At 44.9% G+C, this 9,104-nt stretch overlaps 1 long non-coding RNA gene across 1 annotated transcript; it reads right to left on the bottom strand.

Annotated features, from left to right (window-relative positions):
* Positions 1 to 4,895: 4,895 nt before the first annotated feature.
* On the bottom strand, positions 4,896 to 8,287 carry LOC309523823. Its single transcript, XR_014215646.1, has 4 exons — positions 8,018 to 8,287; positions 7,493 to 7,578; positions 6,881 to 7,032; positions 4,896 to 5,859 (listed from the first exon to the last, which is right to left on the bottom strand). It is a non-coding gene; the product is annotated as an uncharacterized lncRNA (long non-coding RNA).
* Positions 8,288 to 9,104: the final 817 nt, after the last annotated feature.

Raw genomic sequence — 9,104 nt, 5'->3', positions numbered from 1 at the left:
AGTGTGACTGGCCCAAGGTCACCCAGCAGCTGCATGTGGAGGAGCGGCGACGCGAACCCAGTTCACCAGATTACGAGTCTACCGCTCTTAACCACTACAGCACACTGGTTCAAAGCTACAAACATGAGTTTGACCAAACTGCGGGAGGTAGTGGATGACAGGAGTGCCTGGCGTGCTCTGGGTCATGAAGAGTCATACACGACTAAACAACTGAACAACAACAACAACAGATATAGATATAGATATGGCCATTCCTAGTTATGGATGTGGAGAGACAATATCAGTTCCCCTTGCAGTAGAAGCTTCCAAATTCTCCCATGACTCGAATTAAAATCCGAGCTGGAGAAGATTCATTGGGCTTTTTCCTATGTTGAAGGGCTGTCATAGCCATAGGTGCCACCATGGGGCACTGCTCCTGGTTTTGCAAGGCCAGTTCTCCAACCAAGTAACGTGCACCAAAGTGCATAGATTGAGGTAAAGTGCGCATGGAAATGTATATCTTAGTGAAAAGGACATACAAAAACACATTCTGTTACAGAAACCAATGTGCAAAAATGTGAAGAACACGGGAAAACGGCATATAAAGTGCATGTATATTAAGAGAAAATTCACACTAAAATGCTAATTAATTTTCATGAGGACTTTTAAAAAAGAGTTTTTGAACTTTTTTAAAAAAAAGAGATTGCAGACTGATGCAGAAGAGTCGAGGGCTGAATTGAGACTGGAAAAATGAGAACTATGGAACTATGTTCAGAAGACGACAGCTTTGGAGGGGCCAGGGAGTGCCTAAGGTGAAGTCAGGGTGGGGGCAGGCTGCAGACTTAGTCAAGAAGTGGCTCCCAAACTCCTTTTTTAAAAAGATTAAATAGTTGTGGGGTGCTAGAGTTCAGCAACATCTGGAGTGCCAGGTTCCCCCTCCTTGATGTAAGAAGAAGCATCTTCCTTCCTCTCAGGAGAGAATGCCTCTTCCAAATGGAGAAATTCTCCCATTTCTCAGAGTGCTTCTTCTTCTTCTATATACAGTGGTACCTCTGGTTACATACTTAATTCATTCCAGAGGTCCGTTCTTAACCTGAAGCACCACTTTAGCTAATGGGGCCTCCTGCTGCCACTGCGCCGCCGCCGCCCGATTTCTATTCTCATCCTGAAGCAAAGTTCTTAACCCGAGGTACTATTTCTGGGTTAGAGGAGTCTGTAACCTGAAGTGTATGTAACCCGAGGTACCACTGTAGAGGAATTATCCTATCTCTTGCATACAGTGGAAGAATGTTGCTTCTTATATCACAAGAGTGCACACACTCATAAATGTACACACACACTGATGCACACATCCACACACACGAATGCACACATATAACCACACACTCCCGGACAGCATCACACACTCATGCACAGCATATTCACAAATGTACATAGAGACACATGCTCACATATGTACAAATGTACATAGAGACACACTCACACCTGCACCCACACCCATTGACAAACACAAACATGGGTACTCACACGCGTTCACAGGCAGGCAAATGCACCCGCACACGTACAAACTGGTATGTACCCTCACATACCCGCTAAGTTGAGCCACTCACCCCAAATCATCTATGTAGATGCAAAAGGGCTTGCGGGGTGTGTGTGTGTATCTATATATCTCTACAGGCTCTGCAGTGGCTGTTAGGGAGGCTGAAAAACAGATTCAGCCAAGGAGGCAGGCGGTGGAGGGAAGGGGGGACATGGAAAGGGAGAGGGAGGGGGGGAGAGAGCGAGAGAGCAAGAGAGAGAATGACAGACTGTAATCCCCCTTGAGTGCCTAGCCTCATGAATATTAATAAGGTGGTAATTAAAATGCAGGGACACAGCAAGACGGATGCGAGGGCTCCTTTCAGAGCGCTGGGAATGGGGCGGGCGGTGAGGGAGGGGGTGCTTGCAGAACACAACTCTTTCCAGGCAGGGTTTGTATTTATTTCTATTTTTTTTTTATTCTCTTCTCTTGATGAGCGAAAAGAGAGAGAAGAAAACAGAGCCTTCAACTTTCATCAGTTTGGAAGGGAGGGTTCTGCTCGCTCTCCCCCCTCCCCCTTTGCACAACCTTTTCCCCCCCTGACACGACATCTCTTTAATTGCTGATTCCCCCCTCTCTACTCCCCCAGAACTCAGCCATAAACCAGGATATAACGAACTTAGCCCCCCTCCTTCCAGTGCGTGGCGATGGTGCAACTGTGGCTCCATGTCAGGGCTATAGTTGGGCTGTGGGAGAGTTGTGCTTTCCACCGCCAAGTGCCATCAGCTGGCTTTTGTCTTCCTGGCCTTGGGTGGGTTAAGGTGGCAAGTCAGCTCCGCTGGTTGAGTTGCAGGGGCACAACAGTTCTCTTCCCTGCTACCCCTACCCATTAAGCCACCTGCTGCTCCTAAACCAGGTAGCAAAACTCATCATTTATCCACATGGTGGTGGCAACAGAATTTTCAGCACAGTCAAATAAGTAGGTAGTGAATACTCAGCTGAATATTGCACAGAGTGGTGCCGAGCGGCACCTGGAGCGCATCAACCCCAGCCAAGCAAGACAGCCCTTCTGTATAATTTTTATTGTTTGCCATTGTGGCGGCTTTCACACATTGTGGGGCTTCAACTCCCCACAGCCCCACAGCAGACATAGCAAGATAGGGGCTCAGGGAGTTGCAATCCAGCAGCGTCGTGTGGGGCAGGCATTGACAACCTCTGCAATACAGTGGACACTCGGGTTGCGAACGTGATCCGTGTGGGATGCATATTTGCAACCTGCAGTGGCGCATCTGCACACACACAGGTTGCGATTCGGTGCTTTAGTGCATGCGCAAAGTGTGATTTAGCACTTTTGCGCATGCACGACTGCCGAAACCTGGAAGTAACCCGTTCCGGTACTTCCGGGTTTCGGCAATCCGTAACCCAAAAAAACGCAACCTGAAGCATCTGTAACACGAGGTATGACTACTGGGTTGGATCTCTAACCTGGGAGAGAGAAGGGTTTGAATCTCTGTTCAGCCCCAAAGCTGGTTGGGCAGGGAAACTAGGGCTGGCCACTCTTTTTCATGTCCTGGCCAGCCTTGGATGGGTGTACGGGAGGGGAGAGAGGGGAAATGGAATGTTTGTTTATTTATTAAATTCCTATCCTCACCCATAGGAGCCCAGGGTTTCAAACACCAAAGTGGAATGTGTACAGCAGAGTGCAACTAAGATGATCAAGGGTCTGTAAACCAAGCCTTATGAGGAACAGTTGAAGGAGTTGGGTATGTTTAGCGTGCAAAAAAAAAAAAAAAAAAGGAGACTGAGAGGAGATACAATAGCCATCTTCAACTATCTGAAGGCTGTCACAAGGGAGAGGGTGAAAGCTTGTTTTCAGCTTCTCCAAAGGGCAGAACTCAAACCAATGGATTCAAATTGCAAGAAAGGAGATTCCGACTAAACACCAGAAAGAACTTTGTGATGGTAGGAGCTGTTTGACAGTAGAACGGACTCCTTCGGAAGGTGGTGGGCTCTCCTCCCTTGGAAGTTTATAAGCAGAGGTTGGATGGCCACCTGCCATGAGTGCTTCAGTTGAGATGTCTGCATTGCAAGGGATTGGGCTGGATGACCTCAGAGTCCCTTCCAAATTTACAAATCTATGATTCTGTGTCAAAACAATACAATGTTTTTTATTGTTATTAAAAACAATTTTTAAAACATATTGAGACAATTTAAAACGTATTATAATCATATTAAAAAACACACACCCCAGTCACAGACCCTCCTGGCTGGTTATTTCAAGATTGCCAGGGACAGTATCTTTTAGTGATCAAAATGCCAGGGTATTGAGACATTTGGAGCATGATTTGGGGCGTAATCAATGTAAGCAAGTTGAAACCGCAAGCCTCTGCTGCAGCATAGAGTGTCTCTGTTCAGTGTGGTGGAACAGAATGGGTGAATCTGATATTTTTTGTTTGGAAGTTTTGTTTGGAAGTTTTTTCTGTCTTAAGTTCAGTTCTCCACATTTCCACATCAATTTGCATTTTAAAAATAAAATAAAATAAAATCAGTGTTGCAGCCCAAATTTCTCCTAATGCACAAATTTTTGCACAGCAATTTCCCTTAACATAATGCATCTTAGTCTGTTATTTTCACTGACATTTTATGCACATCTTAAAAGGTAAAGGTAAAGGGACCCCTGACCATTAGGTCCAGTCATGACTGACTCTGGGGTTGCGGCGCTCATCTCGCTTTATTGGCTGAGGGAGCTGGCGTTTGCCCGCAGACAGCTTCTGGGTCATGTGATCAGCATGACTAAGCCGCTTCTGGCAAACCAGAGCAGCACACGGAAACGCCGTTTACCTTCCCACCAGAGCAGTACCTATTTATCTACTTGCACTTTGACGTGCTTTTGAACTGCTAGGTTGGCAGGAACAGGGACCGAGCAACGGGAGCTCACACCGTCTTGGGGATTCGAACCACCGACCTTCTGATCAGCAAGTCCTAGGCTCTGTGGTTTAACCCACAGCGCCAACCACGTCCCATGCACATCTTACTCTGGTGTAAATATGCATTTTTGCGTGTGTGCACTTCACTTGGCTGGAGAAGGGCATGGTGAAATCATGCATAGCCGTGTTTCACTTCATATTTATAAATGTGGATTACGGAAGTTCATCTTTAAATGTGTGCTGAATCCGACTTCTCCCTCATATCTTGTGGATGCCATAGCAGCCATCTCCTAGGGGCCGAGGTGTCTTCAAGCCTCCTAATAAAATATTCAAGGGGGTTGGGCATATATCAAATATATATCAAATATATCAAATAGTTGATGGGCATTGCCATTCAAATGGTATGCCCGTACCACATCATGTGATTGATTATGTGGGGTGGGGCATACCTGCCCTCCCTATTTTATTAAAGTTGGCCCTCCCTTTATGAGCCCCTGATGTGGCTAGGAGACCTAGAACACACTGCTTGGATACATATACTGGAATAAAATAACCAGCCACACAATATAAGATGGGAGACACCTGGCTTAATAGTAGTACACATGAAAAGAATCTGGGTGGTCTTAGCAGACTAATGCTATTCTAGGTTTCATGAACAGTCATGAATAATTGTTTAATAGTAATAAGGCACCCTCCACTTTTAAAAAAGTTTTATTCCTCTGCAATAGCACCTATCATCTTTCTGTCTTGTTCTCAGGAGCCCTTGAGAAGTCTCTAGAATTTATGTGGGTGCAGGATTTTGAGATGATTTGATGGTTGCTAGGTGACCAAGGGTGGTGTGTGACAAAATGAGGGGAACCTTGGGTCTCGGGGCTAAATGTACCCCCTCTCCCGGCCTCTCTACCTGGCCTCCCCTTCCATTTTAGGGGTTTGAAAGTCTATCTTGCACTGGAAATTGGTTGCATAACTAGTACAAGAGAGACATTACATGAGCCAGCATAGATTTAGGGCAGTGCCAGCAGTTCTGCCACACAGGGCACAAAATCGAGAAGATCAATAATTGAGAAGATCCATTTGTAGGTGCAAAATTTTGGGCTCACACAGGGTACCTGTGTATTATGAAAGATTACCAAAGTCCGCCCAGGCCTGGAGGCCATATAGTTGCAAAAATTGGGGAGTAGGGTGTGGTTCCTTTTTCACTTCTGTCAGGAGTTGCACAGAACTTCTGTCAGGCAGGCAACAGATAAAGCAGAACCAAAAGGCGAAGGGGCTGGGGGCTGGAAGGTAATTACTGTGGATTCAGCAGGCTTACATAAAGCAAAGAGGAAGTTGACTGCAGAGCTGGTTTCATCCGTGAGTCATTGCAGCCGCTCACATCCCCACACCCGTTGCTCAAGGCTTTGCAACTCTTTCAGCTGCTTTCCTTTTTCCCCACTGGAAAGAAAGAAAGAAAGAAAGAAAGAAAGAAAGAAAGAAAGAATCCCTTAGTCATCCTAAGCCTTGATTACGAAAAAGGTAGAACTGGATGCAGATGGCCTTTGCATCAAATAAATGTGTTTTTGTGTGTGAACTAGTTTTTATGCGGAGTAGACCCATTGAAATGAATGGACCTGAATTAGTAGCTGCCATTCATTTCAGTGTAGGTTTATTCTGAGTAGGACTGACCTGGGGTAATGTTGGGGAAAGGCCCTGGCTCAGTGGCAATGCATATGCTTTGCATGCAGAATGCCCCATGTTCAGTCCAGGTAGGGCTGAGAATGATTCCCTTTGTGATCCCCCAGAGAGCCGCTGCCAGTGGGTAGAGGGAATCCTGAGCTAGACAGACAAATGGCTGGATTTGGTATAAGGCGGCTTCCTTTGTTGCTAAATAATTCAGCACTTTATTCAGAAAGATGGGGACTAGAAACTTAATTCATTTTAAGGTGGTGGGCTGTAGCTCAGAGGCAGAGCATCTGCTTGACATGCAGAAGGTCCGAGATTCAATTCCCAATGACATCTCCAGGTAGACTCCCTGTATGAAAACTTGGAGAGCGGCTGTCAGTCAGTGGAGGTAATACTGAGCTAGATAGATCAATTTCCTGACTTGACATAAAGGCAGCTTTCTACATTCACATGTAGGAACTCCAGCCCTTCACAGATGCAGCTCTGTGATGACCACTACATCACACTGCCCTCTCTGCAAGTTAAATGTTGTTGTTTGTTTTTATTTACACATACCCCCCCCCTTGTGACATTCTTTTAAGTGAAATTAGTTTTAATTGTTGCAGCCACCTACTAGGAATAACTCCTCATTTAGTGCTTTTGAACATAGAAACATATCATTGTAGAGTTGGAAGGTACCCCATGGGTCATCTAGTCCAACCCACTGCAATGCAGGAATATGTAGGTGGCCTATATGGGGATTGAACCTGTGACCTTGGTGTTATCTGTGCCATGTGCTAACCAACTGACTCACCTGTTTCTGCTTTCTAGCTTCCTTGAAGTGAACTTAGGGAGGAGCATTTGCATCTTGCACCATTAATTTTGGAGCAGGCCCTTGTGGTGCTCTTTGAAGTTTCCCTCTTGCTTCTTAGAGGACACTGGTGGATAACGGCACAAGGCTGCACACTCATGAAATGCAAACCAGATGTGAGTCCATCAATATCCTCCATCCTTATTTGGCACCTACACTCGCACCTGAATAATCTCCCTCCCTTTACCCCTCACACCCCCTTCAACTATCCCTCATAGTTCCCTCTCCCCTCACCCCACAGCTCATCCAAGCTCCTCCTTCCTCCCCCAGCCCCTTTTCAAGGAGGGGAGAGGCACTTCACAGCACACCTGCTGTTCCTCAGGCTGCAGTTGGCATGAACTGCAGAGCATGACGACACCTTACATTTTTATGTATATAGAAAGATATAAAGTCCTGATAGAAATTCATCACCCTTTTAGTGTGCATTTCCGCATGAAAATTTTCCCCTAACATGCATACTTTTGCAAACCATTTCCCCTAACACAATTCTTTCTGGAAAGTTTATTTTAATGAATATAGGCATTTTTTGTTTTAATTCTATTAGAATTTAATTACTTTTTAATGATGATCTTCTATATGTTTTTGGCTCATTATATTTATCTGTGTTGTTTTAATTTGTGTAAGCTGCCTTGAGTCCTTGCCTGGAAAAAAAGGTGGGATAGTCAGCAACAACAAAAAATAAAATTAATAATAATTTCCATGCATGCTTCACGCTCACGCACATTTTGGGGAGATTTGGAACCACATCACGCAAAATTCAGAGAAGTGAGGATTTTGGAAGAATCACATTTTGGGTTGTTGATTGTTTTGGAAAGCACAGGTAGGCTAAACTTAAAATGCAGACCAAAAGATAATCGTCTCCCATCCCTGGACCACACTGACAGAGGCATACCTAAAGGAAACCTCCTAGGTCTGGAGCTGGTGGATGTTGTAATCCAAAGACACCAGGAGGTGTGTTGGGTTGATTAAGGCCAAGCCAAGATGAAGCCAAGCATAGAGTCAGTCCTGAAGGCTGACGTGGTTGTTCTACTGAGATTAGTGGGAAGAGCATGCTCAAGGCTTTTTTCAGCCGGTACTCGCCAGAACTCAGTTCCAGCACCTCTCAGGTGGGTGCCATTGCTATTAAAAGAGAACAAGGGAGGTCCTCATTGTGAGTTAGGGCCCCTCTTTTTCTATAAAAATAGCACTGGTCATGCCTGTGTCTGTGCTTGCTGTCTGAGCACCTCTTCAGGATTTCTCAACATCGCCAAGCCCTGATGACTCGTTCTTTCCCAACATCAATGAAGCCTAAAGAGTCTCGTCGTGTGAGTCATCCTTCAAGCTGTTATCAGGACCCCTGATGATGTCATACACCTGCACAAACTCATTAATGGTGAACAGGATGGCTTTGACGTCAACGCTGCAAGTATATGTACACTGCTGGCTTAGTGGCAGTTTCGTTGTTTGATGTATTTGTTGTTCTACTTATGTATTGTTTAGTTTATAGCTGACTTTTCCCCTCCAAGCAGCTCAAGATGGCGTACACTGTTCTCCCCCACCTCATTTAATCCCCTCAACAACCCTATGAGGTAGGTTAGGCTGACAGTAAGTACAGTGGTGCCTTGGTTCTCAAGCGCCTTGGGACTCAAACTCTTTGGTTCTCAAACATCTTAAAACCCGGAAGTAAGTTTTCAAACATTTTTTCAGAAGCCGAACATCCGATGCGGCTGTTAGTTATTGTTTCCCGGGCACCTACACCAATCAGAAGCTTTGCCTTGGTTTTCAAACATTTCAAAAGTCAAACGGACTTCCAGAACAGATTAAGTTTGGCACTTTTGTTTTTGCTATTTATTTTGCATTTTTGTTTTTGAGGCTTTTTCGGTTAATTTGTTTTTGTGACTGTGTGGAACCCAGTTCAGCTACTGATTGATTGATTGCGTGGCTGTGGAGATGGATAAAAGCCCCCCATCATTAGTGCAGGTAAGATTTTAAATCCCCCCCCTCATCTACAATACTGTCTTATTTATTTTATAGTACAGGACATTGATTATTGCTTTCATTTTATGGATCAATGATCTCGTTAGATAGTAAAATTGATGTTAAATTGCTGTTTTAGGGGTTGTTTTTAAAAGCCTGGAACGGATTAATCCATTTTGCATTACTTTATATAGGAAAACGTGCCTTGGTT

This window comes from Podarcis vaucheri, assembly GCF_965113315.1.
Source record: "Podarcis vaucheri genome assembly, chromosome: Z".
Taxonomy (NCBI): domain Eukaryota; kingdom Metazoa; phylum Chordata; class Lepidosauria; order Squamata; family Lacertidae; genus Podarcis; species Podarcis vaucheri.
This window is presented reverse-complemented; position numbering and strand designations above follow the sequence as displayed.